General features: G+C 42.2%; 1 long non-coding RNA gene across 1 annotated transcript; it reads right to left on the bottom strand.

The window, feature by feature from the left end:
* Positions 1-6,027: 6,027 nt before the first annotated feature.
* LOC112584528 lies at positions 6,028-8,137 on the bottom strand. Its single transcript, XR_003108775.3, has 2 exons — positions 6,915-8,137; positions 6,028-6,378 (listed from the first exon to the last, which is right to left on the bottom strand). It is a non-coding gene; the product is annotated as an uncharacterized LOC112584528 (long non-coding RNA).
* Positions 8,138-9,733: the final 1,596 nt, after the last annotated feature.

Genomic DNA, 9,733 nt, shown 5'->3' with positions numbered 1-9,733 from the left:
AAATGGAAGCAAGTTGGATCCATTCAAAGGGCGGGGCTGCAGCATCTTCGACAAGAACATCCTACTGGGTCCAGCCCTCATGCTCTCTCCTTTCAAGGACTGGCTGGATGCCACCTACTTTCACAGTGGGCTCCTCACTTCACAGACTATACAGAGGAGGGGTGTCAGGGTAGAGCAGATACAACACTGATTTGGAGTCCAGAGATCCTAAATTCTTTTCCTGTTCAGTCTCCTATCAAATGTGGTATTTTTAGGCACTAATTTAACCTCTCTGAACTCTGGTTTCTCAGTGGAGAAAATGATGCCTACACCATAGGGTACTTGAGTGACTGGATGAGGTACCATATGGGCAGCATTTAGCCCAAAGATGCAAGAGATGGAGGTTCCGTCTCTGGGTCAGGAAGATCCCCTGGAGTAGGAAATGGCAACCCACTCCAGTATTCTTGCCTGGAGATTTCCATGGAAAGAGGAGCCTCGTGGACTATAGTTTATGGGGTCACAAGGAGTCAGACATGACTGATTGACTGAGTGTGCACACACATGCACTTAGAAGTAATTCAGTAAATATTATCCTCCTCCTCCACAGGCTTCCCTGATAGCTCAATTGGTGAAGAATCCGCCTGCAATGCAGGAAATCCCAGTTCGAATCTGGTTTGGGAAGATCCACTGGAGAAGGGATGGGCTACCCACTCCAGAATTCTTGGGCTTCCCTTATGGCTCAGCTGGTTAAAGAATCTGCCTGTAATGTGGGAGACCTGGGTTCAATCCCTGGGTTGGAGAAGGGAAAGGCTACCCACTCCAGTATTCTGATCTGGAGAATTCTATGGACTGTATAGGCCACGGGGTTGCAAAGAGTTGGACACGTCTGAGCGACTTTAACTTTCACGTCACTCCTTCTCCATCTGTCTTTCTACAACCCCCTCTTTCTTTCTGTCCTTCCATTGCTTCATACAATTGAGTCTATGTCTTGAACTAAGTTGTAAATTCCTTTAGGACAAGGACTAAGTCTTTTGTTGTCTTGTTTTTGTTTTTTTTTTTCATTCATTCATTCATGCAACAGATACTCTATGTGAAGCACAGTTTACCTAGAGTTGATATTATGGATCTGATCACTTTTTTAAAGTAATCAATAGTATACAATCAATTTCTTGTTCTTAATATATATATTTTATAGAAGTATAGTTGACTTACAATGTTTCAGGTGCACAGAAGAAATGTGATTCAGTGGTACATGTACACATATATTATTTTTCAGGTTATTTTCCATTAAAGGTTTACAGTATAGCACAGGGAAGTATAGTCAATATCTTGTACATGATCAATTTTTTTATAGAAGATCCTTCACTAAAGTGTGAGGCTATGTTAACCTCAGTTTATACAACATAAAAATGTTACTTGGGACAGGCTTCTGAGTATGTGACATTGTCAAACATTGAATCAGCACACTGAATACTTGAAAGAAACTATTCCCAGAAGATGTCTCATTTCCCTCAGTTACTGAACACATTGCCTTAACCTCCACCTTTGACATCAATCACCCATGCCTTTTACACATTTTGGAGGCATAAATAGCTTAATCAGTGTCATACATCAACTTGTCAAGTTTTTAAATTAAAATTTTTTTCCAATTTATAAGAGGAGTTCATGTTTTTGCTTACAAAAATATTTTAATAACAATGAGAAAAAAGAAGACACATTTAAAACATTTTTAATCATTCCATGTAGAGGTACCAATTATCAACACTTTGATATAAATCCTTCTAGATTTTTGAAATGTGTGTGGGATTATATTATATATACCTAAAATAGGATTATACTACATAATATTTGTTTGTCTTTCATCACTTTAATTTCCACTTTGGATTCCACCAATCTTGATTTGTTTATCAAAAAGAAGATGAAAGAAGGATTTTCACATAAATATGAAGTCAAGCACGGCAGTGTTTATGTTACTTGAGTTCTCGGCTAACGCTTCTGTCAGCAAGAGTCTGTCCTCACGTAGAGAGAGGAAGGTATGCGTGTGTTTGGGTGTGTGTGTGACCCCAATGCCCCCCGCAGGTGTGGGTCCCACTGCAAATACTATTTCTTTTACATCCTAGTACATTCTGACTTTTTTTCACCCTCTCGCCCCCATTGTTGTCACTTATTTCTCTCTTGGCCTGTTAAGACCAAGAGACATTACAAGGACATTAACAGCGTCACCTGAAAAAGAGGTCAAGTCCTTCGAGATCCCTGTTCTCCAAGCGTACTGCCAGCAGCCTTTAGCTGACACACACCACAGGTGGCTCCGGTGGGGTGGATGGCGTACTGTGCAAGAAAGGAGCCAAGGCAAGGACACTCAGTTCTGTCTGTAATCAAATCCCATTAAATCGCGAATTCTTCGATTCAAAGGTTTGAATAGGTTGGTACTTTAAAAAGAGCTCCAGCTGGTTAAATTTAGAGTCTGAAAAAAAAAAATTCTGGTCTAACAATATGTTCTGGCTCGGGGCCCACCACATCCTTTAGATGGGGCGGCTGGATGAGTTTTCATTGTCTCTGGGCTGCTGTTGCGTGTTGACTCGGAGGCAGGCCACAAGCATCTTCACTTGAGTTGGCCTGGAGAAGATGGGGCCACTTAATGAGAAGAGCAGCTTCCTGTGTATCTCTGGCTGTTAAAGCAGCCTCGTGCTTGCTGATAGATTTTCAGAGGTGGATTGTGCAAGAAATAGTGCTATTTTTGTAAATGGTTTGGCCTCTTCAGTCATTAACCTGGCATTTCTTCCCATGGCCCTACCACATCCATCCACCCCTTCTTTTGTTTGTAAACTGTTTGCGAAAGAAAGTCCACAGAAATGTCCATCCTCCCGGCATCTCATATTAATGTCAACAAGAAATTTCTTTTGCTTATGTTTATCAACTCTACTAATATAGACATTTTCAGACTCTTAGCAGTACCTTCCTAATTCTTCCTAGTCTCTTAATTTAGCAGAGCATGTGCCCAGTTCCAGACCCTTTAATTGCTTGATTCTATCAAAATCTAAGTCAGCAAATGTTTCAGAAGTGCTTTCTGTGGGCAGGGCCCTCTGCTAGGTACCTGGGTGATGGAGAGTAGAAGAAACTGTCAGTTCCAGGGATTCACAAGCTGACCACACCAAGCCCTTCCCGCAGTTCTCCAGGCTGAATTAGCTGCACCTTCTACACCTACACCAAGATCACAGTCCCTCCCGATCATCCACTATGACTGGGCACTGCGGAATTTGCACATAGTAATCTTGTCTTCCAACACCCTTGAGGTGTAAACATTATCAATCTCATTTCATCGATGAGTAGACTGGGGCTCAGGGAGTGAGAAATGTAACTTAGGTAGCGCAGTTAATAGGTGGCAGAGCCAGATCAAACACAAGTAAACTGACCCCAGGGTCGAAGCTCTTTACCACGATACTATAGCACCCGGGACAGCCTAGAAAGGAAGTAAGATCGTTTTTCTTAGATTCTCCCTGCTGCCTCACCCCAGGGATTTTACTCAGCCTCAGAGATCAGCTAGCCATTGGGACAGTCTATGCTGTATGCTGGGGGAAGGAAGGTCTTGTCCTCTAAAAGTCTTGCCTAGCCTGGCTGCTGTGGGATTTTCCAGGCTTGAGCTGTGAAAGAAACTTTACACTACACACACACACACACACACAGGCACACACCTCTGGCTTCCAACCATGGAAGGCTGTGGATCTGCCTGACCCTTAAGGACTGTCCCTTCACAGAGGTACCTGCCCCAGGTAGCTTGGCTCCTTAGGAAATCTGGGCCTCTTCAGAAGGGCCCAACAACCCCTTCATTGTTCAGCAGAGGTTGGGAGGACACAGAACCTGACTAGGCCATCCAAGCTGGAATGTTCTGGAAGGTAAGAATTGGTGGAGGGGGAAAGGGAGAAGTGTTTAACTTTCCACATTATGTATATTTGTGTCATCTGAATTTTTTTAATTGAAATATAATTGATTTACAATATTGCATTAGTTTAGGTGTAGGAAAGTGATTCAGTTATTTTTCCAGATTATTTTCCACTATAGGTTATTACAAGACGTAGAGCATGGGTCTCTGTGCTGCACAGTAGATCCTTGTTGCTTATCTATTTTATGTATAGTAGTTTGTATCAATGTTTGTTAACTCCTGACTCCTAATTGATCCCTCCCCACTTTTCCCTATGGTAATCATAAGCTTGTTTTCTATGTCTGTGAGTCTGTTTCTATTTTGTATATAGATTCATTTGTATTACTTTTTAGACTCCACGTATAAGTGGTATTATGTGATATTTGTCTTTCTCTGTCTGACTCACTTCACTCAGTAGAGTAAATTTTAAGTCCATTCATGTTGCTGCAAATGGCAGCGTTTCATGCTTTTGGTGCTTTCACTCTTCGCTTTCATGCATTGGAGAAGGAAATGGCAACCCACTCCAGTGTTCTTGCCTGGAGAATCCCAGGGACGGGGGAGCCTGGTGGGCTGCCGTCTATGGGGTCGCACAGAGTCGGACACGACTGAAGCGACTTAGCAGTAGCAGCAATAGTCCACTGTGTGTGTGTGTGTGTGTGTGTCTGTACCACATCTTCTTAAACCAATCATCTCTTGATGGGCACTTAGGTTGTTTCCATGTTTGGGTTAGTATAAATAGAGCCGCTACCAACATTGAGTGCATGTATCTTTTCAAATTAGAGTTTTCATCTTTTCAGAATATATTCCCAGGTGTGGGATAGCTGGATCACTGTTGTTCAGTCACTCAGTCCAACTCTTCATGATCCTATGGACGGCAGCACGGGAGGCTTCCCTGTCCTTCACTATCTTTTGAACTTTGCTCAAACTCATGTCCATTGAATTGATGATGCCATCCAATCATCTCATCTTCTGCCGCCCCCTTCTTTTCCTGCCCTCAATCTTTCCCAGAATCAGGGTCTTTCCCAATGAGTCAGCTCTTTGCATCAGGTGGCCAAAGTATTGCAGTCTCAGCTTCAGCATCAGTCCTTCCAATGACTATTTAGGGTTGATTTCCTTTAGGATTGACTGGTTTGATCTCCTTGCAGTCCAAGGGACTCTCAAGAGTCTCCTCCATCACCACAGTTTGAAAGCATCAATTCTTTGGCACTCAGCCTTCTTTAAAGTCCAACTCTTACATCTGTGCATGCCTACTGAAAAAACCATAGCTTTGACTATATGGACCTTTGTTGGCAAAGGATCCAACTGCTGGATCATATGGTAGTTCTATTTTTAGTATTTTAAGGAACTCCCATACTGTTCTCAATAGTGGCTACACTAATTTACATTCCCATTAACAGTGTAGGAGGGTCCTCTTTGCTCAATACCCTCTCTAGCATTTATTTATAGAGGTTTTTTTTTTTTAAAGGTGGTCATTCTGACCCATGTGAGGTGATACCTCACTGTGGCTTTCATTTGCATTTCTCTAATAATTAGTGATGTATCATTTGAATTTTAACAACAAAATATTACATCTGTAGTATGTGGGGAGTGATTTAATGTATTACTTACAGACCCAGGGCCAAGTCAAAATGCATAGGTTCAAATCCAAGGCCCACCACTTGTGCCAGTTACTTAAACTTGCTGCAACCTCAGTTATCTGGATCTGTAAGTATAGTAACAACACCTGCCTCATAAGATGGTTGTGAGGTTTAAATGTAATAAGGAATGTAAGACTTTAGGGAACTTTAGGCACAAAGAACATACTTAACCAACTTTACTATTTATTATTATTGTTGCTGTTGGTGCTGTTTGAAAACAATAACATTTAATGAAACTTGGGGATTTCAAAGCAGGGAGGCAGCCTCCTGCTTCCCCAGCCATGGGAGCCCCGGGAGGCCAGCTAAGGGTGAAGGACGCAGAGAAATTAAAACCAATGGTTCCCCATTTTGCCCCCGCATCCTTTGACTTTTTCTGTCTCTTCTCATTTTCCTGAAACCTCTACCACCTGGGTAATGGGACAGTGAAAGAGACAGAGGAGGGAAGAGGGATGGGGACCCAAACTGAAAGGAGGGATGTTCATGGAAACGGGCTGTTTATAAAACCTAAGAGGTTTTATTTTTTATGAATTCTGTGAAAGCTCCAAAGTCAGTTTGTCATGAGGTTGCTGGGTGCGCCGTTAGAAGAAGGTTTTCCTGACGCTGCTATGATCTGGAGTGCATGAAGCCGTGTCAGGAGAACTGACCATGGGAGTTGGCCCATCATTCACCCCCATGGCTGGACCAAAAGGCCTTCTTTTCCAGTACTTCCTCTTTCATAGGGAACTAGAGAGGAAAATCAAATAAGATCCGTTGCCTTTCAAAATTTGCTCAGCAGTGATAAAAATAAACTTCAAATGTCCACATATTTGATCAATTTGCTTTTATCCTTTAATCGAATAAGCCCTGCAATCAGAAAGAAAAACATTTCGCTAAGCATTTCATTTCTCCAGTGATTCATCTAGCCATGGTCGCAAAGCTGACATGATGGGAATGAGGTATTTAATGCTGAAATAATTTCTATGACCACATCACAAGAGGCTGGAATGGCTTTTAAGGTACATCATATTTTAATCACAAGCACACATAAAGCATCCATTGCTTGAAAACTTCAGAGAAGTTTGAATTGGAATGCCAGAATCATAATACCACTATCAAGAAAAGAAAGACGGATTTTTTTTCAGTCCTTAACTCCCCTGTGTTGTCAGTTAGTTTGATAAACTTAGAAGCATTTTAGTAAAAAAGTAACAAAAAGTACATGAATTTGAGCAAACTCCAGGAGACAGTGAAGGACAGAGGAGCCTGGTGTGCTGCATGGGGTTGAAAAGAGTCAGACCGATTTAGTGACTGAACAACAAAAGCATACACAAAAAGAGATATCAAACCAGCAGATACCCAAAGACTCTTTAGAATAGCTGACCTCACTGTCTTAGGTTACTCACCAGGTGGAGGGAGAGTCTCCTTTGAAAGATCAGAAAGATTTCCAGCAGCCGGGACATCTGCAGCATTTCCAAGGACTGTGCTCCTAGCCAGTCTCCCACTGGTCTGTTCCAGACTCAATATCTCTGTCCTCCAAGGAGGGAGGAAAATTAAACCATTCCTGTGGTCGCTAATGCTAAGGCTCAAGTCACCCTCTCTCCAGTCTTTTGCCATTTAGGTCCAGGGAAACAGCAGGGAAAAGGCAAAGAGAAGTGGTTCAGGAAAGAAAGGAAGCAGACAAGAGTAAATGAGGAGGGGGCGGGGGTGGCTAGGAGGGTTTTTCAAGGAGGCAGGATGATATAGTGGGAAAAAATGAGCTTTGGAGCCAGCAAACCTGGGTTCAGATACTAGATCTGTCATTTTTTCAGCATGATCTTGGACCAATGACTTAACCTGTCTGAGCTTTATCTTCTCAAAACTAGGGGAAATAGCTGGTGTATTCAGTTATCATGAGAATGAATTAGATTTATGTAAAGGTTTTAGGTCAGTGCCTGAAATATAATAGGTACATGATAAATATTCATTTTCATATTTCCTCTTGTCCTCCAGCTTCTTCAAAGATGAGAAAATAAAATAAAATAGAGAGTGTTGCTCAATTCAAATCTCGTCCCTCGATTCTGAAATCCCTCCATGTTGCACCATGTTCTACACGAATAAAGCCCTAGCTTGCGGGCAGAGCATCTCAGTTCTGCATGATCCAGCCCCAGGTTGGCATCATTTGCCATCTCTCCTGTCACATGCATCTGTGTACCTTCCATCCCATCCCTTCCAGACCATTCTACACTCTCATTTTGCCACTTTTTTTTTTTTTTTTTACTTGTGTTACTCTCAGCTTGGGATTTCTGTCTCTCCTTATTTGTTCATGGAAATCCTAAAATTCTTCTCACTTATTGGGCAACTACAGTGTATCAGATGCTCTGCTGGGAGGCAGAAACTCAAAGAGAAAGATGACTGGCTTTGATTTGAGTGGAGTGGCTTGGGGTGAAGGCAGAGGAGATAGACTGTCCAACCAAGGCTTGAATACAAGCAAGGGAACCATGAATTTTCCTGGGAAAGATGGGCATGAATAACAGAGAGAGGAAGGAGGCAGCCACTGAACTGGGTTCTGAAAGTTATGTAGGAGTGTTTTGAAAAGGAAGAAGGAAGAGGGGCTGTGGTAGCAAAAGCAATGAAATAGACACCTTTCTGAGGGAGTAGCAACCTAATCACACCCTGCTGCTGCTGCTGCTAAGTCTCTTCAGTTGTGTCCGACTCTGTACAACCCCATAGACGGCAGCCCACCAGGCTCCCCCATCCCTGGGATTCTCCAGGCAAGAACACTAGAGTGGGTTGCCATTTCCTTCGCCAATGCATGAAAATGAAAAGTGAAAGTGAAGTCGCTCAGTCGTGTCCGACTCTTCGAGACCCCATGGACTGCAGCCCACCAGGCTCCTCCGTCCATGGGATTTTCCAGGCGAGAGTACTGGAATGGGGTGCCATTGCCTTCTGCGAATCAGACCCTAGAGGACACTAAAGCCGGGTAGTACAGGGCAGGTAACAACTCCAAGGTACAGATCACACACACCACTCTCTGGCTGGGCATTCTGGGCAATTCCCTCACCTCTCTAACTTCAGTTTCCTTGTCTGTAAAGTATGGTATAACTAGCCAGATGTGTGGAGATAAAAGCAGGTGATCTGTGTAATATTCTCACAGAAAATCTGGCAACATAGGAAGCGCTGAGCAAACATTAGTGGTTCTTACTTCTGTTTAAGTCTAGCATAAATGTCAGCCCCTAGTCAGCTTTTCATAACCCTCTGAGTCAACTCCATTTCCTTTGTCCTCCGTGCTTTCACAGTGCTTTTATCAACCTCTAGTTCATGGCCTTTCACATGATCCTGAATTTGTTTCTCTGCTTCTGTCTATGGTATAGGGAACCCGGTGCCTGGTTCATCTGCAGCATGTCCTATAGCACCAAGCACGGTTCCCTGGACGTGGTGATTAAATGCTACCAACTCAGCGAAACTTCTCATTAAACAACTTGAAGGGAATCATCTTTAAGAAATATTAGAGAGAACAGAAATCTTCTAATTCAATGTTTTTCAAATTTTGTTTACCCAGCCCTCTGTAAGGAAAGGATTTTATAAGACCTAAGGTACATCTACATATATATTTATGGTTAAAGGAAACAAAAATTTCATGAAACAATAGTTATCCTTACTAACTTCAGTAAATCTAAATATGTTCCAATCTATTCTTTTTTAACATAATTTTTTCCTTTAGAAGAGTTTTAGGTTAAAAAAAAAAACACCTATTTTGAGGATATCACAGAAAGCTTCCATATATGTCACACCCGGTTTCCTTTATTTTGAATATCTTACCTGAGTGTGGTACGTTTGTCACAATAAATGAACCAATATGAATGAATTTTTACCTGAAATCCATACTGGAGCTCAGATTCCCTTAGTTTTTACCTAAAGTCCTCTTTCTGTTCCAGGATCTATATTACATTTAGTCATCCTGTCTCCTTAGGTACCTGTTGGGCGAGAGAATCTCTCAGACTGTCTTTGTTTCTGATGACCTTATCCATTTTGAGGAATTCTGGTCAAATATTTGTAGAATGTCCCTCACTTGGGACTTGTCTGGCATTTTTCTCTTGATTAGACTGGGGTTGTGGTTTGGGGAAAGAAGACCACAGAGGGAAAGTGCTATTCTCATCACACCCATGTGTACACTGCTATATTTAAGGTGGATAACCAAGAAGGTCTTACTGTATAGCACTTGGAACTCTGCTCAGTGTAATGT

This window comes from Bubalus bubalis, chromosome 4 (genome assembly GCF_019923935.1).
Source record: "Bubalus bubalis isolate 160015118507 breed Murrah chromosome 4, NDDB_SH_1, whole genome shotgun sequence".
In the NCBI taxonomy this organism is placed as follows: domain Eukaryota; kingdom Metazoa; phylum Chordata; class Mammalia; order Artiodactyla; family Bovidae; genus Bubalus; species Bubalus bubalis.
Note: the sequence above shows the minus strand (reverse complement) of the source record. Positions and strands in the feature narration are given on the sequence as shown.